Consider the following 26,710-nt stretch of genomic DNA (forward strand, 5'->3'; position numbering starts at 1 on the left):
GAAACAGTCCATGCATATACAATGCAAATAATATCTCCAATATTGAACAACCAAAACCAGGTGTCAGGGTTTCTGGGAGAGAGGAGGAGATGACAGAGGAGACGGAGAGCGAGTGGGAGGAGGGGCAGAAGGATGAGGAAGAAGATGACGGAATTCTGAGGGAATCCACGAGTCTGAGCAGCGAGTCAGAGGATTCTCAAAAGGGGGTTACCTTAATCAAGCAAAGGGGAGGAGAAGGGAGAAGCGGAGAGGAGCCCAGTGGAAGACAGAGGAAGCAAGAGACGTCTCAGCCGGAACGGAGTAAAGGGGGTGGAGTCGTCAGCCTCTCGGAGGGAGCAGGATTAGGAGAGAACAGAGAGAGGGGGTTGGAGCAGGGTGTTCAGCCGGAAAGGGTGGAGAGCAGAGCAGGGGGTGGTGTAGCGGTCGAAAGAAAGGTCAGCAGCAACGTACGCGCGCCAAGTTCAAGCGTAGAGGCGCGCGGAAGTGGAGAGAGCTCAGGGGAGGAGCCCGGCCCTAAAGCCAGAAAGAGGGGGGAAGAGGCGGCAGAGGATTCAGCCTCAGGCGAGTCACGGAGAGAGGGAACCCAGGGGGGCAGGAAGACCCTGCGGAAAAGAAAGGAGAGGAAGAGGTGGTCTAGAGCCAGGCTATTAAGTTGGTGCGGAAGAGGGGAGGAGTCAGAGGGGACTTCAGCGGTCTAACGTGGCAGACGTACGGCCACAATGCTGAACTGTATGAGAAGCAGAAATCTTCAATAAACTTTTCCTGTAAATAAGCTGCAACGGAGTGAGGTCTCTTGTGAGCTGGGACCAGATCTGGGTGGCCGTGACAGTAAGTCCCCTCTCTGAAAGCAAAAAATTTTTTTTTGCGAAGCTCACGAACGGGAGCAGCCATGAGCGCTGAGGAGCAGCTGGTTGCATTGCGAAATCAGGTTACCGCTCTCACATCGGCAGTCATTGCTTCGCAGAAGAAGAATGACGACTTGGAGAAGACGTGCCAGGATTTGCAGGCAAGGTGGGAGCGCGCGGACAAGGCGGGGGCCCCAGGATCCAGAGCGGAGGGCATTGCGCTTGGACGGAGGGGGGGTGCCCTAGTTCCGCATTTTAATGGCAACTTGCAAGACTATCCCAATTTCAGAGCGGACGTTGTATATGCACTGCACTTACTCCGTCACGATTTTAAAGATGAGGAGGAGAGAGTGGGGTTCATTGTTTCGCACCTGCATGGGGAGGCCAGGGCTTGGCTACGCAATTTGTGGCGCGAAGATGGACCGGCCCGTCGCGATTCAACTGCGTTCATCAAAGCGATGGATTCTTGTTTTCAATCCTCTGTGGATGTGGACATTGCGCGCCGTCAAATGCACGGGCTGAGGCAGGGGAAAGCGACTGTGCGCCAATACCACTCTAGATTTTTTGCATTGCTCACCGCCTTAGATTGGCCAAAGGACAGTAAACCGGTCAGAGATCTTTTTTGGGAGGGATTGAGCCCCCCCATCAAGGATGAGATCGCTAGGGGGGACAGACCCCAGACCCTAGAAGACGTGGTGCAACGGGCTTTAGCTCTTGGAATTCGACATGAGGGGCGTCCGTGGCATGAGGAGGACGGGCCCCAAGCGCGTGCGCAAGCAAGGACTCTCCCTTTTGGGCACAGGGACTTCAGCCGTGCGCACCCCTCGCCAATGGGGAAGGACAGAGAGGAGCCAATGGAGATTGGTGGTGCTAGGGCTCAGAAGCCATCCCAGAGCCCTGTCCCTGGTGCAGCCAAAGCGAAGCCTCCTAGAGGAACCAGGAAGTGTTACATCTGTGACAGTGCGCACCATATGGCGAAAGAGTGCCCCCAGAGGCTCCAGAAGCACACTGCAGCGCTGGCAACTGTAACAGCAGAGGTGCAACCAGGGGAGCAGCTTCAGGGAAACGACAGTGCCTGGCTGGAAGCAGAGCTACTGGGGCTCAGCCAGGCGGATCTGTAGACAAGCCCCCAGCATCACTGCAGAGCGTGGACCCTTTGCCTCCCAAACCGGCAGTTCTGCTCACAGCAACACTCCAGTTGCCTGATGGGAGACTCCTTGAGGTTCCAATAACGATCGATTCGGGAAGCAACGCCGACTTCATGGGACTGCAGTTCGTTAAGCAGCACAACATGGCGCTCCTGCCTGCAACGACGCCTCTGAACGTGGTCACGGTGGACGGCAGGAAGTTGCTGGGGGGGCAAGTGGTGCAGCAAACCCCTCCCATGATGATGCAGATTGGCAACCATCGAGAGCTTATTAGTTTCAATGTCACCCACTTATCGGACACACCCATCGTGTTAGGCATGAGTTGGCTGGAGAGGCACAGTCCCGCGGTTGCGTGGTACCAGAGGCAGATCAACTTTTGTTCATCGTATTGTGCTCAGCATTGCTTTCAGACCGATCAGGGAGGAGAAGCTGAGCAGCCATTGCATCTGAGTATGGTGCAAACAGTGCCTCACAAGTACCAGGACTTCTTGGAGGTTTTCTGTGAGAAGGAAGCTGACAAGTTGCCGCCTCATAGACCTTACGACTGCGCGATTGATTTAGTGCCAGGGGCGCAATTGCCCGCTGCCAAGCTGTACTCCATGTCGGAGGACGAAATGCAAGAGCTTCGGGAGTTCATAGACCATAACCTCAAGCGCGGTTTCATCCAGGAATCTAAAGCAGCGGGAGGCAGCCCTGTTTTCTTTGTGAAGAAGAAGGACACGCCCCAAAAAAGGCTTATAGTGGATTACAGGTTCATCAACAGCTTGACTAAGCCCAAAGCTTTCCCCATGCCCAAGATTGACGACCTTTTAGCGACCGTCAGGAGGGGCAAGATTTTCACCAAGCTGGACCTACGTGGAGCTTACAATCTCATCCGCATCCGGAAAGGAGATGAGTGGAAGACCGCCATGTTCACCCCTCTGGGCACATACGAATACAGAGTCATGCCTTTCGGCCTCCAAAATGGCAGCCACGTTTTTCAAGCATTTATGCACCACGTGCTAGCAGGTCTCCTCTACAAAAAGTGTGTCTGCTTTCTCGACGATATCCTGATTTTCTCGGAATCGCCGGAGGATCACGATAAGGACGTGAGGGAGGTCCTGCAGAGGCTGAAGGAACACAGGCTGTACGCCAAGTTGGAAAAGTGCCAGTTTGATGTCAGAGAGGTTGATTTCCTTGGCTACAAGTTGTCCGACGAGGGACTGGCCATGGACAGGGCTAAGGTTCAAGCGCTGTTGGACTGGAAAAGCCCTCGAAATCGGAAAGAGGTCCAGAGGTTCATCGGCTTTGCCAATTTTTACCGCAAGTTTATTAAAGGTTTTGCGAACGCGACGGCGGCGATCACTGACACCCTCAGTTCCAAGAAGAAGAAGTTCGTCTGGACCGAACAAGCGGAGCGGTCCTTCCGGACGCTTAAGGGTCTTTTCGCCTCCGAAGAGCAGCTGCTCCACGTGAATCCCGGCAGACCCATGCGGGTAGAGACCGATGCGTCGGATAGAGCGGTTGGGGCCGTTCTTTTGCAAGAGGATTCACAAGGCAACTGGAGACCGGGTGCGTTCTACTCCCGGAAGCTCAGCAAGACGGAGCGCAATTATACCATATGGGACAGGGAGTTGTTGGCCATTCATGCAGCTTTCAAAGCGTGGCGACACTTCTTAATAGGAGCCAAGCACACGGTGCAGGTCCGCACGGATCACAAGAACTTAGAGTATTGGCGGACGGCTAAGTTGCAGACCCAGCGACACATGCGCTGGGCGGAGTTCTTTGCGGACTTCGACTTCAAAATAGAATACATCCCAGGAGACTCCAATGTTATTGCAGACGCGCTGTCCCGAAAGCCGCAATACTTGGAGGAAGCAGCTCCAATCGCAGCAAAGCACATTTTCGCACCGCAGGCGTGGACGTGCGCTACCATCGCAGTCGACCTGGACGCGGTGCGACGCGCGTTGCAAAGGGATCAGTTTGCACAGTCTAAGATGGAGGAGCTACGCGGAGGGTCGCGACACAACGATGAGTTTCAATTACAAGATGGACTTTTGACTCGTAAGGGTGCCCTTTACGTGCCCACCGACGATCTTCGAGCCAAGGTTCTGCAACAGTTGCATGACGCCCCTAGTGCAGGCCATTTCGGCAAAGAAAAGACGATGGAGTTGGTGGCTAGAGACTTTTGGTGGCCCCAGATGAGAGGAGAGGTGGCGGACTACGTCGCCAGGTGTGATATCTGCCAGAGGTCCAAACCAGTGCACCAGAAGCAGGCGGGATTGCTAGAACCGCTGGAGACACCGCAGCAACCATGGGAGAGGGTAGCGTTGGACTTTGTTACAGACCTGCCCAGCTCCAGAGGTAAGACGGCGGTGTTAGTGGTGGTGGACTTGTTCACCAAGATGGCGCACTTCATCCCTTGTGCCAAGGTGGCGACGGCAGAACAGACCGCAAAGCTCTTCATCGATCACGTCTTCAGAGTGCATGGACTTCCGCAGTCCGTCTTGTCCGACAGGGGGCGCCAGTTTGTTTCCACTTTCTGGCGAAAGCTTCTGGGCATCTTGCACGTCAAAATCAACCTGACATCGGCGAGGCATCCACAAACCAACGGTCAAGCGGAGAGGGTCAACGCGATCATGCAGCAGTACCTGCGGTGCTACGCCAACCAGCGACCTGCGGCGTGGGTGGACTATCTGCCGATGGCTGAATTCGCCTACAACAACACGAAACACGCTTCCACCGGGGTGACGCCTTTCTTCGCGAACAATGGCCGTCATCCCAGAACCTTCCCGAGATTTGCGGCACCAGGAGGGGGGGGGCCTCAAGATGCCGACCAGTTTGCAGCGGAGTTGCAAGAGGTGCACGAGGAGCTGCGGAGACATTTGGAGCTGGCAAAACAGGCGTATAAGGTGCAGGCCGATAAGCACAGGAGGGCGGGAGAGGACATCCAGGTTGGGGACTGGGTGTGGTTGGCAGCCCACGCGATGCCGGCCAGGTCATTGGCCAAGAAGAAGTTAGGACACAGGCAGCTAGGGCCATATCAAGTTGAGGCTAAGATCAATCCGGTGGCTTTTCGTATAGCCCTTCCGGAAGGTTCCAGGGTGCACCCGGTCTTTCATAGGTCGGTGCTCACTCCCTACAAAACCCCACACAGGTTTCAAGAGTCAGGGGCACCCCCAGAGCCACGTAGGAGGGCGCCTGAGAGGGGGGAATCGCCAAGACCAGAACCTCTTAACGAGGTCACAGAGATACTGGACTCGAGATGGGGGGAGGAGGGAGTTGAATATTTTCTCGCCAGGGAGGGCACACCAGCCGCTGCTAATAGTTGGGTGCCAGGCTACGAGTTAGACGAACCCCTTTTGAAAGAAGAGTTCCATGCACTTTTCCCACATAGACCCATGCCAGCTGAGTACTTTGATGACTGGCTTTTCACACCCACATTGTCAGATAGCACGTTCAGGGGTTTCTCTTCCCCCGAGGGAAGAACACCAGAATCAAGCCCGCCCAGGGGATCGTGCTCGGGGGTGGACACGGAAACCCCTTATTGGTGGGAGGAGCAGCCAGAGGAGGAATGGCGTAAGAGGTGGCTGATAGGTCCTTGGCGGGCAGCACCGGAGGAAGTAGCGATGGAAGCAGAGACTGAGAAGCATTTGGGGGAAGAACCCGACTTCGAATACACTTACACAGAACTGCCAGCAGAGAACATTGACGTAGACGACCTGTATCCTGAGCCTACCCCCGAAGAGCCGCAGTTTCCACAACCGGTCCCCGGCGAGCGGGAGGGGGGAAGGGGGGGCTTCGAGGGGGGGATGGATGTCAGGGTTTCTGGGAGAGAGGAGGAGATGACAGAGGAGACGGAGAGCGAGTGGGAGGAGGGGCAGAAGGATGAGGAAGAAGATGACGGAATTCTGAGGGAATCCACGAGTCTGAGCAGCGAGTCAGAGGATTCTCAAAAGGGGGTTACCTTAATCAAGCAAAGGGGAGGAGAAGGGAGAAGCGGAGAGGAGCCCAGTGGAAGACAGAGGAAGCAAGAGACGTCTCAGCCGGAACGGAGTAAAGGGGGTGGAGTCGTCAGCCTCTCGGAGGGAGCAGGATTAGGAGAGAACAGAGAGAGGGGGTTGGAGCAGGGTGTTCAGCCGGAAAGGGTGGAGAGCAGAGCAGGGGGTGGTGTAGCGGTCGAAAGAAAGGTCAGCAGCAACGTACGCGCGCCAAGTTCAAGCGTAGAGGCGCGCGGAAGTGGAGAGAGCTCAGGGGAGGAGCCCGGCCCTAAAGCCAGAAAGAGGGGGGAAGAGGCGGCAGAGGATTCAGCCTCAGGCGAGTCACGGAGAGAGGGAACCCAGGGGGGCAGGAAGACCCTGCGGAAAAGAAAGGAGAGGAAGAGGTGGTCTAGAGCCAGGCTATTAAGTTGGTGCGGAAGAGGGGAGGAGTCAGAGGGGACTTCAGCGGTCTAACGTGGCAGACGTACGGCCACAATGCTGAACTGTATGAGAAGCAGAAATCTTCAATAAACTTTTCCTGTAAATAAGCTGCAACGGAGTGAGGTCTCTTGTGAGCTGGGACCAGATCTGGGTGGCCGTGACACCAGGGCACAGTGATTTAAGTCAAGATATATATGGTCATCTAAATACAACCAATTACTCTCAGGTACATTGACTGATTGCCTTGAAATCAGCAAAAACGCATTAAAGTGATCAAAATTTTACCATGGCTATTCAAGAACTGACAAGAATGCAAAAGTTAATTTCTATGCCATACCAAAGTGCAGGCATCTTTTCAAGCCATTCATCTGTAAATCAACTGAGTAATGCACGCTCCTTTAGAGCTTAATATAGTTAAAACAGGCTAAGTGGTTCAGACAAATGCTTCAGACTATTTTAGAGGAAGAGACTCGACAGCAGGCTTCCTCAACCTCGGCCCTCCATATGTTTTTGGCTTACAAATCCCATGATCCCTAGCTAGCAGGAGCAGTGGTCAGGGATGATGGGAATTGTAATCTCAAAACATCTGGAGGGCCAAGGTTGAGGAAGCCTGTTTTACAGCATCCAATAACCTTCTCAATACACTATAAGAGTAATACAAAAGTACAAGCCATGACATTCCCAAATAGTTCAACACACGTTCACTAGAGGTGTACAATTTAGCTCATACATTATATATTTATTTGCTGGATCTGTATTCTGCCTTTCCATCAAAGGATGCTCAAGATAGCTGTGTCTGTAGACAGAGCTGGCAACAGCAAAATTCTGTGATGATATGTAAGAATACTCAAGCCATTGTGTGTGTCTGTATTTCAACTGGGGAGAAAGGAACACTGCCTTCCCAGAATTAGTTTGCACAAGATGGGAAAATAGAACTTTTTCACATATGCTAAGCAAAATGAACAGCCAATGGGACTTCATGTACAGTGGTGCCTCGCAAGACGAAATTAATCCGTTCCGTGAGGCTCTTCGTATAGCGGTTTTTTCGTCTTGCGAAGCAAGCCCATTGACAGCTTAGCGGATTAGCGCTACAGCTGTCAAGCGGCTTCCAGCGATCAGCTGTTAAGCGGCTTATCAGCGGAACAGCTGATAAGCGGCTTAGCAGCTTAAGAAAAGGGCGAAAAAAGTGGAAAAAACCCGCGGGGGGATGCAAGATTTTTTTCGTCTTGCGAAGCAACCCCATAGGGGAATTCGTTTTACGAAGCGCCTCCAAAACGGAAAACCCTTTCGTCTAGCGGGTTTTTCGTCTTGCGAGGCGTTCGTCTTGCGGGGCACCACTGTACTCCTAGAAACTAGAATCAAAGTCATCTGAAAGTTTTGAACATCCTCAGAAAGAAAAAAGGTCCATCTGGGAGGGAGCAGAAAGCAACTGTTTTAAGGGCACTGTGTTGCACAGTGAGCACACAGTCAGATTTGAAGGATTAGATTTCTATTAGTAAGTGGATATAAATCTTAAAAGTACACAGCTTTCTAAAGAATTTTCATCCTTTAAAAATGTGGAAGCGAACAAGTGCTGGCACACAGCTTTAATTTCCCAAGCTCCATTGAAACCTATCATTGGCAAAACTGAACAACCTGACACTTCATCTTATTACTAATAAAACTTCTCTATTATGCTTAAGTTAGCATATATTCTTAGCTGATATATATGTAGATATATTGTCTCCTAACTTTCAAAGCATAACCAAAATTGAAGCTCACTGATGTTACCTATTATGTATCATTGTAAATATATGCCACAGCAGAAACTGAACATTTAGTTACCAACTTTTGAAAAGTCAGTAAGAGGGAGAACACACGTTCTATGGTATTTTTGTCCTACCAAGAGGTTCCCTTGAGGGTAGATTTCAGCAATATACGGGACATGCAAATACACACACACAATTCTAAACTTATTGGTAAGAATGAAATGTCAAAATAAAGTGGGTTTGTGATCTAGTCAACAAAAAATGAAAATAAATTTCTTTATCATGTTTTATTTTCTAATAGTAATAAGTTAATAGTTTTAAAAAATCCCATCTGGCTATAAAGCTGAGGTTACAAGTTCCCCTTTGAATTAAACTCAAAACATTTGCAGAAGCCACTCTCCACAGCTTTGACCCTGCTTTAAACCCAGTTACGTTATACAGCTTGCCAATTTAATTAAAGATACTACCGTATTTTTCGCCCTAGAGGACGCACTTTTCCCCTCCAAAAATGAAGGGGAAATCTGGGTGCGTCCTATGGGTGCGTCCTATGCAGGCTTTCGCTGAAGCTTGAAGAGCGAGAGGGGTCGGTGCACACCGACCCCTCTCGCTCTCCAGGCTTCAGGAACACATCTGCAGCCTAAGCAACCCTGCGGGAGTTCCCGCAGGGCTGTCTAGTCTGCGGATAGAAGCCTGCTTCCCGGAGCGCCGGGCGCCCTGAAAGCAGAGTGCCCGGCGCTTCGGGAACACATCCGCAGCCTAGGCAGCCCTGCTGGAGGTTCCGCAGGGCTCCCTATGCTGCGGATAGCAGCCTGCCGCCCGGCGCGAATGGCGCCCTGAAGCAGAGCGCCCCGCACGCCAGACAGAAATCCGCGTGGGGAGCCTGCCGCCCGGCGCGAGGGGCGTCCTGAAGCAGAGCGCCCCGCCCGCCGGACAGACATCGGCCAGACCCACAAGCTCGGGGGACAGCAAGAAGGCGCAGCGCCGCCATCCCGCTGTTCCTCGACCTGGTTCGGTTTCCCCGACCTGGTTGGGGGGGGGAATAAAAGGAAAAAAATTCCCTTTATTCCCCCCCCCCCAAAAAAAACTAGGTGCGTCCTATGGGACGGAGCGTCCTATGGGATGAAAAATACGGTAATTTCAAATTTGGTTTTAATTAGGCCAGACCACCTCCCCCAATACAGATGAAGTCAATCTTTAAGATTTTCAGAGAAGTCTTTTCACTATCGGCAGATTGCCATATGAAGAAAAGTCAGAAGTAGGCCTTTGAAATACTGTCCGAAATGCCTTCCCTCAGGTAATTCATGGGGTGAATCATGACTCTTAATTTGTTATTTCTCTGTTCTGTGCATTGCTCTGTTTTATATGATACATAGTTTTCTTCATCTTGACTTTAGGTAGTCCAGGAAATTTTATGGACTGTTATGGTTGCGCTTTTATGTAAACTGCATCTTAATTGCACCAAGTCTGTTGCTATAGTAACCAAATGACTCAAAAGTTCTAAAAGGTGGTTGCCAAACTATAGTCCATGAGCTTCATGCTGTTGGTCCTCTTTGTGACTGAGAAGAACTGTGGGAGCAACAGCTCCTCGGTCATTCTAAGGCTTTGCACTGCATGCTGTCGGAGGCAGAACCTGTTTTGCAACCCAACTCTTCTGTGGCTAGTGGAACAATTCACATATTCACATTCCCCTTCTCTCACATTCACCCTTCCTTCTAAACTGATTTCATTTTCGAAGTGTGGAAGGTTACTGGATGAGAGCAGAGGAGAGGTAGCAACATATTTTACCCAGTCCTCCAACTCTAGTTGCAGTAGCAACTGACATCAGTTCCGGTAGCCCTTTCCACCCGCTCCCTCTTCTAGAGTACAGTATGTGCCTGTGCACCAAGGATGTGGCAGTCACAGAATATTAATCAGCCAAAGGCCTGGTTGAAGAGGAACGTTTTCGCCTGGTGCCTAAAAATATATAATGATGGTGCCAGATGAACATCTCTGGAGAGAGCATTCCACAAATGGGGAACCACGGGGGGGGGGGGAGCCAGTTTTCATGTCATGTTGCCTCCCTCCAGACCTCACATGGAAGCGGCACACAAAGAAAGACCTCAGATTATAATTGCCACAGAAGAGTAAGGCTTACTTTTGAATAAAAGTGCATGAGATCAAGCTTCTAAGGCTGTAACCCTATGCATATCTACCACTGACCTCAGTGGGGCATGGGAACTGCTACAGGATGAGGTGTAGGGAGAAAGAGAGCCAAGTTGCAATTATGTTTAGAAGGGGAAAGTGGCAGGGGAAAATAATAACAAGTTTAAAGGGATTTTTGCAGATAATAGAGATTACATCTGGAGTGCTTTGTGTAGAAGACTTTTCAGTCCTTTCCCACCTGCTTCACAGATGTCTTGCCTTTTGCAACCAATCCCATCTACACACAAATTCTTCAATAAATTCCACCCATTTCTGTTCCATATGCATCCCTTGAATTAAATATTTGCATTGATTACAATTGTGTTCTATTGCTTCTTTCAATACTTGTATATTGTATAATTAAATTCCATGAAAACTGTATTACAACAAAACAAACAAACAAACAAGCAATTAAAAGACAATTAAAAATCATACAGCATCTGACACAATGCATTACAACTGTTGCATCTGGTAGAAAAACCCATTGTGGCCTGCCAAGACCCTCAGCAAGTTTCCAAGTGGTTCACAGAAAAAAATGTTGGGAACCACTGTTCTAAACTCACAAAAGAGTCAGAGACAGAAAGGCAACATCTGTAAACCGATGAAGCATGAAAGAATAATAGCATCTAAGAATCTAGTAATTAATTTCCAAGAAATATTTTAAGTGCTCACTATGAACAGGTGACCTCTGAACTAGAGCTGAAGGTTGGCCTTGTTTTACCCTTCACAGTGATACACAGCTACTGATGTAATCAGGATCCACCTATGGATGTGTGTCCAATGTGACACCAACAGGTTGATAAGTAAAATTCTGACCATGGAAAATGTAAAGAGCTCAGATAAGCGTCTTATTTCTATCAATTCTATAGAATTTTATAGAACAAAACGAAATTTTGTATTATATAATGAAATTTTACACTACAGTACAGCTTAAAACTTCTGTGTTGGGGACTTCCTATTTTTTTCCTACCAAGCTAAACAATATTTTCAAGTGGTAACAGCAGCCAGTAAATTCATGTATACAAGTGTGTTGTTTGTACCAGATTTAAACATAACCTCAAGAGTGATAACATTATATTTTATCACAGCAAGAGACTTTTTCTATAGGCAACTAATGGTAGGATTAGAGTGAGATGTTGCATGTTGTTCTATGTAGATTTCCTCTACAAAGTCCCACTTTTTTTTAAAAAAAAAAAAGGGCCCCCCCCCGCCCCAACCTCTTGCCTTTCTCTGCTCAGACTGCCAAGGCTAGAGAGACTATTTAACTCTTTCCCCTTTCTTCATCCACCTTTCCCACACTCAAGCGGCAGTCTGCCGAGGCTAATTTTGATTAAGTGATAACAGAAGACAGCAACATGGAATTCTGTATAGTAACTAGTCTGGCTTTTAAGGAGCTTAAAAACAGGATGAGCTGTAGTGTCGTATTTGCAACTAGGACAAAGAAGGAAACCAAGCATTGAACAGGTGTCCTAGCAAGTTCTAACTGTGAACGCTGAGTTCAACAAAATTGCTGTTGAAAATATGTAATAAACACAGCCATTTTGTATCACCCTTTTAAATACCACCCCAAAACAAGTATTACAGAGGGCTTATGAAAGCTTTCTAGCTGTGATAAAAATATATTTATTTCTACTAATTTTAAGATACAGTAAACAGTTCTGAACACACTGGAGGCAAGAAAATTCAAGTTCAGCTTTGTTTCCACTTTGTTGGAGGACACATGATGTACCCTGACAATACTGGAAGAGCTACAAAAACATATAATATAGAGTGGCAGTCGCTGGCTTGGTTGGCTTTAAAAAGCAGATTAAACAAATTCTTGGATCATAAGGCTATCAAGAGCTACTATCCATGATAGCCGTGTATCAAGTATCTCAAGAGGTGGCAATTCTCTAACTAACAGCTGCTGTGAGAATGTTGTGATGCTCATGTCCTGCTTATGGACTTGCCATAGGCATCTAGCTGACCACTGTGAGAACGAGATGTTGAACCAGATGAGGTTTTGGTTTGGGTTCTTATGTCTTTAATGGTAGGCATTTTGGTAAAGGTCTGAGAAACAACCTATAGGAATAGGATTGCATGGTCCTTCCCAACAACACCTCTTCAAAACAATCTCCCACACACCTTGATCATGGGTTAAATGTTCACCACCAGTTGAACACCTGCATTTCCCTGGATTGCCTTGTTCTGTTTTGTTATTGGTGTTTTTCTTTTCCACTTCCTGAAATTGCATTAATGCAAGATTTAATTGGAATACACTGGTTTCTGAGAAATAGTGGATAAGAGGAAGTACTCTCCCCACAACCCTGAAGAGTGTTACTTGCTCTCAAGTAAAATCAGGGTATTGAAAGAGATTACATAGGCTTTTCTCTTTTTAGAAACGGATCTAGAGATATCTCTTATTACTTCTGTGGGAAGTTAATATAACTAATAACATATGTAGATTTTATGATAGACGATTCTATGATGTACCACCTTAGATTAATTTATCATTATTAATTATTTTTAAATCAAGACATTGGTAACAATTTTTATTAACTCTTATTGTGAGCACCTTATATCCTGTTAACCTCTTACATTTCAATAAAATAGTTGATAGAACTTTTTTATTTACTTGGGAACTATAAGTAATTAATTACATTTGCTATACCAAAGAAAGCAAACAGAAGGTTAACAACAACTAATGCAGCAGTGGAGAATTTCCAGGCTGCAGGCCTCAGGTCCTGCAGCCCCTACAGGCTATCCCCCCCCCCAAAAAAACCCCACCCATCTGTCAATCCACTGACATAAATTGCATGGGCTGAAATGTGGGAAGGAAGTTCATTTCTGTGCTTGTTGCACATGTTCCCTACAGAGAACTGGCAAACACACTACATGATTTAACCCCTGCTCATCAGCTCACAAAGGAGTTTGAATTCTGCTCAGTTAGGGTGACCCCACACACTTTGCAAATCTGGCCCACAGTGAGAGATGAGAAAAAGATCTGGCCCATCAGGCGAAAAAGATTCCACACCTCTGAATTAGCAGAACAGAATAGGGCATTTCTATGTTTTTTTTAAACGTATCCATGTTTTACACTATTTAAGAAGATATTGTCTAATATGGATCAAAGACTGGTAATAAAAAATCAAAGCCACCATATAGATAAATTAGAACAATGGTTTGTGAAAACCCCATTAAATGCCTTAAAAGAATGAGCAAGTCTTAAAACATTTTAAATGTTGTATTTGGGTTTAAACCATACAACCAGTTATCTGTGTTTTTCAATCATACAGCATTTAAGTTGAAATACACTGTAAATGCTAGGAAACTGAAGGATCAGTCAGTATAGTATATTTTTGAAAATAAAGGTTGGGGTAACAAAATGACTTTTATAATACACACACACACACACACACACACACTGTTTACTTGACAGAAAGCTTTTAAGCAGATTTCTTATAACGGATGACATGTGTAGAAAATGGAATGTTTAACACTACGTTTGTTTGTTTTAATTTGTATGGGAACTGTTGTTACTTGTTGTACAATATATTTCAATTCATAATAAAACTGAAGGACACCAACGTATCTATCATGTGAAATGAGCACATGCCATGAATTCGAAACCTTAACGTTTCATAGATTCCACTGATGTTTTTGAAAGCTTCCAAAATATGAATCCTTAAGAAAGGCATCAACAAAACTGCTTGCCACATTCAGCAAGGTGAGCACATTGAGAGAAGAAAGCCTCAGTCTCAGCACCGAAGTCACAGAACTGAATAAAAACTAAACAACCACCTATTAATTACAAAACATGAAATGCTGGAGTTAGTTTGGCAGGTACCCCAACAGCCTTGGTGATACAGGTCCAAACCACAAAGTCAGTCCCTGCCTAAAGACACTTATGATCAATGCCCAGCAATGCATTCTCCCCACTTCATCTTTCCTTCAGGAAAGGCAGATGTGCTTGGGACTGGACCCCTGTGCTTAATTTAGAGACATAACCGCCCCCCCAAAAACCCTCATAGATAAATATTGCTAGGGCTTATTTCCCAGCTAGATACTTAGGATGTGTGATATCAGAAGTATTCTACTGCTTTACGTGTGGATCAGTAACCACCACCAGAGAGTACTAATCCATTTCTCATTTCTTTGCTTATTTTCTATCCCTTCATACTACAGTGGTACCTCAGGTTAAGTACTTAATTCGTTCCGGAGGTCTGTACTTAACCTGAAACTGTTCTTAACCTGAAGACCACTTTAGCTAATGGGGCCTCCTGGTGCTGCCGCGCCGCCAGAGCCCAATTTCTGTTCTCATCCTGAAGCAAAGTGCTTAACCTGAAGCACTATTTCTGAGTCAGCAGAGTCTGTAACCTGAAGCGTATGTAACCCGAGGTACCACTGTACTATGAAACTTCAGCAATGTAGAGGCAGTGATCCTCAAAGGCTGGATTTTAAAATGTTTCACTAACTTTAAGCAAAAAGTCACAGTTTGGGAACTCCAAGTCAACACAATTATGTGCAATTCAGGGTTTTTCCTCTGGGACTGATGGGGGCTATAATCTAAAACATCTGAAGGTCACCAGTTTGGGGAAGGCTGCCCTACATTCCCTCAAAGCCACACACAAGACCAGGAAAATCTTCACAGTAGTATTCAAGGGGGTGTGAAGAACTGCAGCCAGCTACCAACTTCTGTGCAAGTATTTTGAATACACGGGTTCCTGTGATTCCAATTATACCTGTATACAGAACTAGCAAAAAACCAACCAAAATTTTTCAGTTTCTGAGTGAAAAAAATGTCAAGACTGAAATAAAGCTAAAGACTCCTGTGCAAATATCCTATTATAAGGTATAATAAGGTAAATGACCCCTGGACGGTTAAGTTTAGTCAAAGGCAACCATCTCATCTCGCTTCAGGCCGAGAGAGTTGGTGTTGGTCTGCAGACAGCTTTCCAGGTCATGTGGCTAGCACGACTAAACCGCTTCTGGTGCAACGGGACATCGTGACGAGTGCCAGAGCGCATGGAAAACCATTTACCTTCCCGCCATAGCGGTACTTATTTATCTACTTGCACTGGTAGACTTTCGAACAGCTAGGTTCACAGAAGCTGGAACAGAGCAACAGGAGCTCACCCTGTTGTCAAAATTCAAACTGCCAACCTTCCGATCAGCAAGGCCAAGAGGCTCAGTTGTTTAGACCACAGCGTCACCCGCACAGCGCTGTATAAATCAGTTTCCCCACCTACTTAAGTATCAGAAGGAAAAAATTCTTGCATTAACTTAGCAACATCATTGGTGCATGTACAAAAGTTTAAAAAGCTCCACTGTTTAATAATCTGAAGATTACATTCAAAAGTGCTTCTACATTTGAAATGTCTCTCTCTCTCTCTCTCTCTCTCTCACACACACACACACAACCTAAATATTAAAGTTACTAAAAGCAGATTTGCCTGCAACAAGCAAGTTTGTAGGAATGAATGTTGTTTCATGCCAGAATACCAGTATTAAACAGTCTAGTTACTGACTTCAGCTGAAAACATGAGGTCTCACTAGATGGCATCATTTGTCTCCATTTCCTAAGATTGCAATTACTATATTGATTTAAGCACTATTTGTACTACTGAAGCAGGTTCTAAAACACAGCCATAATATACTAAAACCAGTTGCTGTCCATTACCCCTTCCCAACTATTAAAGGAGTACTGTGATGACCTGGAATGTTTGCAAACATCCGGAAGCTTAGGAAAAACTTGCCAGGAGAAAAGTGTTCATGAACAGTGAAGATGTTATGGAAAGATATAGTTACACTTGAGAGAAAGATTTCACACTAGGCCTACAGACCAGACACATGCATGCTGTTGGCAGTAGAGGCAGAGACAGGTGTGCAGAGCAGGTAGTTTTCAGGCTGGAAACCAGTGTGACGAACACTGGAACTACAGCAAGGAGGTTCAGTGGGCAGTGAGCTTCAAGACAGAAGGCCTGAAGTTCAGGTTAGTCATTTGACCATTACATAACTATCCAATAATGGTCAAGAATTTAAAGCACCACTTTAGAACTACAAGACATGCTATGAGCCCAGGTTAGCTGTGATATTAACTATTTGCAGCTATCAGTGATACACAGACAAGGAGTTTTGTTTAAAATGAAATAAACACATCACATTTCTTATTCTAAGGGCCTCAGAGCAAACTTAAAGGTAAAGGGACCCCTGACCATTACGTCCAGTTGTGGCCAACTCTGGGGTTACAGCGCTCATCTCGCTTTATTGGCCAAGGGAGCCGGCGCACAGTTTCCAGGTCATGTGGCCAGCATGACTAAGCCACTTCTGGCAAATCAGAGCAGCGCATGGAAACGCCGTTTACCTTCCCGCTGGAGCGGTACCTATTTAACTACTTGCACTTTGATGTGCTTTCAAACTGCTAGCTGGCAGGAGCTGGGTCCGAGCAACGGGAGCTCACCCCGTCACGGGAATTTGAACCGCCGACATTCTGATCAGCAAGTCCTAGGCTCTGTGGTTTAACCCACAGCGCCACCCGCAAACTTAACAAACAGCCATTAAAAAAATATGTTGGCTTTTAAACATGTTTATCGACCTAGTACAGTGGTACCTCCGGTTGCGGACGGGATTCATTCCAGAGTTCCAGTTGGATCCCGAGGTTTCCGCAACTGGAGGGACCGCTTCTGTGCATGGACGCACGGCGAAACACTTCCGGGTTTGCTGCTTTCGCAACCCAAATTTTACGTTACCAAGGGTAATGTAAGCCAAGGTGCTACTGTACAGGGAAAGGATCGCCTACACCTAAGTAATGCATGTAACACAAGACTCCTCTTGAATTGGTGAGCAGGCAGGTTTTACACCTATCTTTTCCATCACATTATGCCACTACAAGGTGCAGATCTCCAGATAGAAAAATCATTTTGCTTTATGACATAACTTATTAAAAACACTCTAACACAATAGGCAATATTTGACCAATTTACAAGGCTACCCATCTATTGTAGCACTGAGGAAAGTAGGAATGAAAGGGGCAGAGGGAACTAGTGATACACTGGGCATAGCAATGGGGGGTGGGAGTGCTTTGTACTACAAAGAGGAAGGGGATTGCTTGCTTTTAAAAGGGAAGCAGCATTCAATTAAAATACTAGTATCCTACCCAAAGTTTATAAAGATAACCAGCCTCTCAAACACAGAAACTTTCCATAATGCTTTAATTTATCCATTCAACATGAAAGGTAGTTTTCCTTTCTCCAAACCACTTCTAAACTACAGCTTTTTGAGTCAAAAAGAGCCCAAATTATTTAAATGTTTGTACTGACAAGAGGAAAACTTCTACCCCTAAGGTACAGCCATCCAGTTTAAACCAAAATTAAATTTCTCTTCTGCTTCAACAGGGTGTATAGTCAAAGAAACCCTTTTCAAGTATCTACTACTACTGATGAGCTTTGAGCTATGGCTGCAAATACACACACCTTTCTAGTTCCCTTTCTTACAGAAGCCACATCCTGTACCCCAAAAAGTTGCTATTCAACCAAGATTCAAACAAAGTGCATAAGGATTCGACCAGAGGTTTTAAATCACTCACAGGTGTGCTACGATAATACACTGGAGCAGGATTTGATACCTACCCAGGTATTCTACGCTCTTTCCTCAGACTACACTAGTCTGATTTTAGAAAAGCCATTTTAAAGACTGAAAGAAATTAAGGGCAAGCAACACATGCATGTACATTACTATTACTGCAACATCAAGCAATGCATGCTGAAGTGTTCCCTTATCACCTCAAACACTATTTTTCAATAAAAGTAATTCAACAGAAGTAATTCACACACTAAGCTGCAAGTCAGAGACAAAAGAGTTATGAAAGGATTTGCAGGTGTTAAGTGGCCCTGATGTCAGAGACAAACATATCACCTCAAATCAGCATAAATTGTGCTACAACCTTAAATAGTTGTTCAATTAAATTTAAAAGGTACCTCCAATTAATCTGCAGATTTTAAAGAACGAATGCGTAACATAAACAGCATTCTTAAACAAACAAAAATTACAATTGCAAGGAAAGTAACAGCGCCATCTTGATTCTATTTAAACATGTTGTATACAACTTAACTACAATCATCTATAAATACTGTACAAGAAATACAATACAGAGGCATTCCTTTCTATACATGAGAACGTTGAGATAGAAATGATAACTGATACATGTACGTTTGTAGAAATTCTGACTATTACCGTAAGTGGACTAAGCCAAAGGCCCATCTGGTCCAGCAACCTGTTCTCACAGTGGCCAACCAGATGCCTATGGGAAATCCACAAGCAGAACCCAAGTGCAATAGTATTTTCCCCCCACTGTGTTCTCAGCAACTGGTATGCAGAGGTATATTGTCTCTGACCCTGGAGCGGTAAGCTTTAAACTGGCATGTGGAAACCTGAGTATTTTAAATGTACATATGGCCAAATGTCTGATTCGGCTTTCTCAAATGTATAGTATACGGCAGTTAACCCGATTAAAGCAATCATAGTTGGTCATGAACTTGTCAGTAGATGAAGTATGAATAAATTTGCTAACAAGGAAAAACCCATTGTTTTTAATAATGTATTTCTGGTACCACTTAATAGTCACTCAATAGTCAGAATGCCGATAGCAGGTGTGTGTACTATTGACCAAACTGCCAATTTAGACTTTATGGTCATTGAAGCACCTTTCAGGTAGCAGTCAACACAAAACCAACCTTAGTACCAAGCCTGATTAAAAAATCCAGCACAAAAAACTTTAACCATCTACAATTTAAGATGTGCAAGCGTATATAGCCAACAGAATTCATCTGTCTTCAAAATACTTTGAATAAAATAGCATTTTCCTTAGGGAAAGCATCCAACCATGATTTAATGGAGTGTTTCCCAAACTTGGGTCTTCAGCTGTTTTTGGACTACAACTCCCATCATCCCTACATAGCAAGACCAGTGGTCAAGAATGATGGGAATTGTAGTCCAATTGGGAAACACTGGTTTAATGTGATATGCTAACCAAGCCACTGACAAGTATTCTAACATGGAGGTGCTAAAGCTGAAAAGTTGCTTATTGTAACCTTATTAAAGAAAAATACAAAATATAAGGGATTAGGTGGCAAGATCAAAGGTTCAACTCACTCCTTTAACAAAGATCACCTCTGCCTTCACCACCCATGAACTGCAGAAACATAGTGGAAAGCAGGAGTGTTTGTGGTGACCTTTGCAAAAAGCAGTAAAAAGCTGCATATGCCTTCTGTAGGAGTTTAGCATGATGGCCACATAAAATGTCTCTCCCTTTCCACAAGCCTCTGCTGATGTTTGACAGGCACCAGGACAACCACATATAGTGGCTGGCTATCATGCAAAATAAAAGTTCTGTGGATGTCTGGAGAAAGATACAGCGGTACCTCGTCTAGCGTCTGCCTCGTCGAGCACCTGTTCCGTTGAACGTCCGTGGCATACCCAGAAGTACTGGAACGGGTTACTTCCGGGTTCACCACTTGCACATGTGCAGAAGTGCTAAATCGCGCTTCACGCATGGCAGAAGCGCAATTCACTCCGCGTATGTGCGCTTTGTCCCGCGTCCTTTTCAGCCAGCAACCGGGGCTCCAGAACGGATCCCGGTCGCAAAATGAGGTACTACTGTACTTTCTTCAGATTGAAGGGATCTGTCATCAGTCTCTGGATCTTTGGAATCTTTTGAAAGGAAAATGCAACATACTGACAAAATATGCTTTGTTCCATGATGCCTTCCAGTAGAAAAAGAGCATTAGACAGCAACTCGCCAAAGGCTACCTGGAAATCATGGTTGAGCAGTCAAGTTGACATACTGAAGCAGGAAATAACTCAGTATGACTTAGGAGGGCCTCAAAGACTAGAGAAAATGAAAAGGGGCAGGTACAATAGTTATTAACTGGACACAAATGGATAGTTGGGTTATCAGAGAAGACTTTATGTATAACATTTTTGTGATGTCTCAAAACAACTACACATCAAGATTGTCAGATCTGAGAAAAAAGGTTTTAATATTCTTATCTGATACATTAATTAAGACCCACAGGCCCCAAGCAAGATCTACTCTCCAAGCCTTTCCTCTTTCTCAGGAAGGATGTGGGGACACGTTTCAGTGGCAAAACCTGCCTAACTTACATCATGCAAACCAACTACATCCCACTCCTTGGATATGTACAGCCCCGGACTGCCAGGGAGATTCTAAAACTCATTGTTTGCAGTCTTATTTGTGAGCCAGGCTTCAGTGTCATATCAACACACTTCAGTTATGTTTTGTGTTTCTCCAAGCTCAGAGTTTTCAGTAGAGTTGGCATCAGTTTTTCCACTGTGTTTCAACCAATCAATTTAACTATGTGCTCTACCTGTTATATGAAGATCTCACCATGTGAACTGCTGGAAGTCTAATCTGCCATTATGGGAAAGTAGGGTTTCTAGCTCAGGGTAGCTGTGCCTTTAAAGGCAGATATTATTAGGTGGCATTGTTTATTTGCATGCTGTAAAGATATTCAGCCTAGTTCACTAGATTCTGCAGAAGCTGCTGTTCAAGGCTGAAAAACAGGCCAGCATAGGTTGTCTGGTCAGTTGGCAACCCTAGAAAAGATAGATTTAAATATGTGACTGAAGAAACCAATGGAAGTACAGAGATATAAACAACGATGTAGATGTACAAGAAAGAAAAATGGGTAGCAAGCTCTCAGAGTAGCACATTAAGGAGTGAACAAAAAAAGAGTAAATGTTAAAAGATGCAGGTGCAGATAGACTTTGCGGTAGAAAAAAAGGAAAACAGAAAGGGTGTGCAGAAAAACCTGCTGGTATGGAAACATGAGAGTGCCAGAGAGTGCAAAGAAAAAAGAAGGATTAGAGGTAGAGGCACAGAGACCCCAGGTGGAAAGGAGATGGCAACAGACTGTTGAGAAAAGTGTGCATGCTCCAATGTGTGGAGAGAGAAATATAGGGAGAGAATGTTTTAATAGGTAAGAGTACAGATAGAATCTGTTATGTGCAAAAGATTGGCAGACTGAATTGTATTCAGACAGACTGTTCTGAAATTAAAATAGCTGTGCAGCCCTCTTTTAACAAAAATGAAAATAGCCCTCAGTGCTCTGGGTTGTCTCTTCCTATTCCAAAGCCTCAGGTGCGTCACAACTGGAGATGGGGGTCTGATCTATGACTCAAAAGGTTTCCTGGAGACAGATGTATGACGTGAGTTTTCCTGGACAGTTGATATATTATGCCACATGGACATGGTAACGTATATGAACATCTACTTGCTTGAACATCTTGACCACATGTTTGGAGACAGGAATTTATGTCTAGGATGAAAGCACCTAGCGCAGCCATGCAATTTCCCACTCACCTGCTTGCTGAAAACTGCACACTGCTCCATCACTGTGAAGAACTACTCCTGGCACTTTAAATCCTGGAGTACAAGAGAGTATATGTGCAGCCAGCAACAGAATATGTTTTCTATACTTAGAAATGAAGCAAAGGTATGGGCAGCAGCTCTACAGAAGAAGTGGGGCAACATGAGGTACAAGTAAAAAGAAAAGAGAAAGGCAGCTGGGAGAAAGAGAAAGAATCCTGTCAAGTGAAGGAGGGAGTTGGTAAGTGTTGCTTCAAAACTTAAAAGGCAGAGTTAGGAACTCCGAAGGTATTTGCATTTCTATTGCAAGGCCTGTCAACTTCTGCTTTTCAATTTTATAGTATATCTGAGATTATATTTTACAACATCAGGAACGAACAGGCAAGACGTTAGCATAACTAGGTACCAAATGAATGAGATCCACAAATGTGTATCTGTATACCCATTTAAATTTAGTTCAGAAAGGCTTCCATAAGAGTGCAGAGCACATAACATGAGAGGTTATTATGTACATGGGAGGGAAACTATCTAGGTCCCAACCATGTTTAAAGCGTTATAGGTCCATGACCGGTACCTTAAGTTGTCTTATACTCTAAAAGTACCCCAAAACTATGCTCCTACTTGATTAAACATTGGATCCATTCTTCTGGACTACAAGATCTGCCAACTATTATTACCATGATCCAGCATCCAGTACCTTGCCAGCATCCAAAATGGCTGACTGAGACAGACAGACAGATACACACACACCATTTTAATATGAAGTTCAGATTAGATATAAGGTTTTCATTAGCTCTGATAAATGGAAGTTACATGAAATATAAGAGCTACAGCTTTTATACTTATAATATGTAGCATTATGGTGGTCTTTGGTGCTAGATAAGCTGCCTCCTCCCTAGATAGAAACTACACAACAGTGCAACCCTATGTATGTTCACTCAGAAGTACCGTAATTCCTAATGTAATTCAATGGCACTTACTGCAAGGTAACCATACATAGAATTATGACACAATTTGCAAGATCCAAACATACATGGATAGCAAGTACTTTCTACTACTATCACCAGTTGTATAAGGTGTGTATGCCCAAAAACTCCAGTGTTCAAGGTAAAATGAAACCATTTTTAGCATCAAAATATTTATATTTTAACGAAAAGTCTCCATTACAACCTGCAACACACACACACATATGTGTGTGTGTTTATATATATAGGTTTATTATGCAAAGGATAAGGGACAGCATGCCTTATCAACAAGCAAACTAAACCATTAAACAAGTATTTTCACATGTACAGGGTTAATCTTTTGCACCACACACCTAAAATATATAGTCCAATCACTACCAACTATCCAAGAAGAAACACTGTCTCTTGCCTTTATTAGACACTGGATCCTGAGGCAGTTGGACAATAACCTACCAACATGTGTGCCCAATAATAAAGTCTTTAAATCTTCATGAGAGTCACTTTTGCTGGTTTTTAGAATCTTACAAGATTTACCACCTGCTATCTTCACGCCAAGACTAACTGTAGCATGAGTAAAGTATTTCAAAAGAAATATTGCTGAACACAACAGATAAATCTAGAAGTTTTTTCCTTCAAAAAACAGAATTTCAATTCATTGTGAACAGATCTGTTTTTAATCTCATGTCAAAAACCATTCGGAATGAGCCACAGTACTCAAGTTGTCACCTGTGAAACATTTATAAATGAGGTTGCTACAACCATTTCACAACAGATCACCTAAAATAATCTATATTTACAAACCCAACAACCAATGACTGCTTGCTATTACTTAATTTTGCAATACACAAGGATGGGATTTCAGCGTATTCAGTTGCAGTTATAGTCTGTGGAACACAGCCATTAAATAGAAGCAAAATGCAAAGACATCTGCTTCCCTCTGGCTTGATTTTAATAGAAATACAACTTGCAAAGTAACATACATTTTAGTACAAAGTATTTGCAACACCAGTGGTACTGCCCAGAAATAACTATAGAGATGATAAGTATAGATCTCATGTAGCTTATGTGTCATTTTTGAAACACACCATGCACCTTGCTAATTCTGAGTTTTAAACTTTGACAGATGAAAGATGGTGAGTTCATGCTAACCAGAAACAGTCATGGGGTTTCATATTGGAAATATGTTGTAGAAACTTAGGAAGCTGCATTATGCCAAGTTAGATTACTGGTTCATCAAGCCCAGTCTCCTTTAGACAACTGAGGGACCCCAATACTCAATGTTATAAACTCAATAAGCTTATTAAGAAAAAGTAGTACTATAATATTAGAAGGGGCACTGCTAATCAATAATATGAAATGCTCCCCTTGTCATAATCAGAGCATCAACACACATAGCTATGCTCCTCTTTCTCCATAAAGACAGCCATCTAGGTGATAGATTTGCTACCACTGCATCAATCCACACACGAAACTGTTTTACAAATAGATCAGCACCTAATTCAGAAGCAGTTTGATCCATCTTTTATTTCAACACATTTTTCTATTTGCATCCACTACGCCATAAATACAGTACTGTCAATTCTGATCTGATGATCATGTAGACTTCTACAATTGGAAGTTCTAAAATGTTAAGGACCATAAGGTACTGAAAGGTACTTATTTCATGTGTGATTATTTCTTCATACTTAGCCTGCATTACTATAAGAAAAATACTAAATATTAGTATTTAAGATCAATTGCGAATGGGTGGGTGGGTGTTTTGACCAAGACCAAGAGACTACATAGGGTATGGATGTAGTGTGTATTTCTAGTATTCCTATGGTATCTCTTGTATGAATATAAATTCTACATAGTGATGCTAAACCCTTACACTGTGCCTTTTGACACCCGTGGCTTTGTTCTCATTGCCACAGGATCTGCATTTGGTTGTATACATATACTATGTGAGCGTCATATCTATCCCCAGTTTCTATGGCTGCCTTCCGCAATGTGTTGCCCTATGAATTTCATCCAACATTAACTCCCATCAGCCTCAGTCTGCATAGCCAATGGTCAGAGATGATGGGGATTGTAGTCCAGCAGTATCTGTAGGGAACCACACTGAGGAAGATTACTTTATGGCATAGTAATATTTTACATTTCTGTTTCTTTTGGAAATTGCTAAAGAATTATTAACCTCACATACTTCATATATCTTTGGCAGGGGGTAGGCTGAGACTACAATAATAGAGGCATGTTTTAAGGGCAACAAGTGAATTACAGTAATGGCAGAGATAAATTTTCAACCAGGGACTTGCAGGCTCCCAGTCTCAGCCACCAACTCTTAAATGGATGAGCAACCTAAGCTTGATTTACAATGATAAAAGGCAAGGCATACTACTCTGTGAATCAGCAAATACCTTGAGTTCCTATACTTGCATTTGTAGAATGCGAGCAAAGCAGTTCAGTTATCTTAAAGATCTCAAAGGGGTGGGGGTGGGGGGGATAAGTATAGCACAAGGAAAAATGGCATTATTCAAGACTCTTACAACAGAATTTAATCAAATCCGCAGACCAAGAAGAGATAGGTACTTCAACCAGGAACCTCCTACCTTGTTTTAATGAAACTGGATCTTTGCCAGCATAGTCTTCTACATTAGGAGAGGTTACAGTAGGTACAAATTGGCAACAACAAGGTCAGATACTCCAAACGTTTATCAGTTAGTTTCCAGGTAAGTTGCTCACAAAAGTTTTTCCTCCAACTATATCCAACTTTTTACATCCAGGAAGTATACGTGCCAGCTGTCTGGAAGATGAATGTGAAGATATTCCTGGTCACCCATCTAAGTTCCCTTTGGGCAGGTAGTAGAGTGGCAAACAGGCAGCGCTTTCTTCCTATGAAGTACATGCAGCATTCTTCCCCCTCAATCCCACACCTCATCCCACTACTGGCACCGTGAAGGCATCTTCATGAACTCACGTGGTGGTCACATCCAAAGCTTAGGAATACCACTTGGCGGAGAAGACAGGGTCATGAAAACTTTCGATGAAATGGGATAAATCCTAACGCCACCTTCCTCACATACAGACGCTTGCCCCGGGGAGGCTGCTTTGGTCAGCCTCGCCGGCCCACGCGGCATTCGAGGGCGCTTCCAAAATGTTCATAAGCGACACATGCAACTAAGCCATTAGTAAATCACTTTAACGTCGTGATAAACCACACAGAGGGGCTCGTGCAGGGAGAGAGAGAGAGAGAGAGAGAGAGAGAGAGAGAGAGAGAGAGAGAGAGAGAGAGAGAGACCTGACATTCTGCTCTATTCCCAACCACAACCCCCGACTTGAAAGGAAGAAGTCAGGCTTAGCAGGTAGGAGCCTCCGGCTCCCGACTCCCTTCCCCAAGAGGAGAGAGGCTGGCTGGGCGGCTGGGCGCCCCGCAGGGCGGGTAAATAGAAGCTCAAGGCTGCCGAGGATGATAATGCCGTGCATTGGCGGCGGCGTAATCCCGGCTACTTAGCCCGGCAGAGCAAACCGGAGACCAAGAAGCACCTTCACCTAACGGGCGCCCGGCGGCCCATTCTAAAGAGCAGCAGCCGCCGCCGTCGCCGCGCGTCGGCGGACGGGGAGATGAACGCTGAGCAACCGGAGGGGCATGAGGGGAGAGCTCTCTCCCCTTCCCTCGCCCAGCTGCCGGCCCGGCGAGAAGGTGGCGGGCGGGCGGCCGGAGGCGCTGCTCCCGGGCTGCCCTCAAGGTCACGCCGCGCCTGGCTTCGAGGCGGCCGGCGTGGGCTCCCCGTGGGAAGCAGGGGCGCGGGCAGGGCCCAGGTCTCCTGCCCCTCACCCCCACCCCGCGGCCGCCTCCTTCCGGCAGGCTAATCCCCCAGCCCGCCTGGCCTGCGCTGCTCCGCGGCGCCTCGCCACCTGCGCCTCCGGAGGTGCCCCGTCCGACGCCCTCGCCGCGTCCTCTCTTCGGGCTGCCCGGCCGCACGCTGCCCACCCTTCCGCCTCTTACCTCAGGGTCCGCCGCCGCCAAGCCCCACACGCGGCCAGCGCCGCCGCCGCCGCCGCCGCCTCCACCTCCA

General features: G+C 45.3%; 1 protein-coding gene across 1 annotated transcript in view; it reads right to left on the reverse strand.

Moving 5' to 3' along the window:
• Positions 1–25,437, reverse strand: part of ATP2B1 (ATPase plasma membrane Ca2+ transporting 1) — a 72,167-nt gene extending 46,730 nt beyond the window's left edge. Inside the window, exon 1 of the mRNA XM_081926618.1 lies at positions 25,244–25,437. The gene's annotated coding sequence lies outside the window, so the exon portion shown is untranslated. The remainder of the gene's footprint in view (positions 1–25,243) is intronic.
• Between the last annotated feature and the right edge of the window lie 1,273 nt (positions 25,438–26,710).

The sequence above is a fragment of the Podarcis melisellensis genome (genome assembly GCF_964234715.1).
Source record: "Podarcis melisellensis genome assembly, chromosome: 10".
In the NCBI taxonomy this organism is placed as follows: Eukaryota; Metazoa; Chordata; class Lepidosauria; order Squamata; family Lacertidae; genus Podarcis; species Podarcis melisellensis.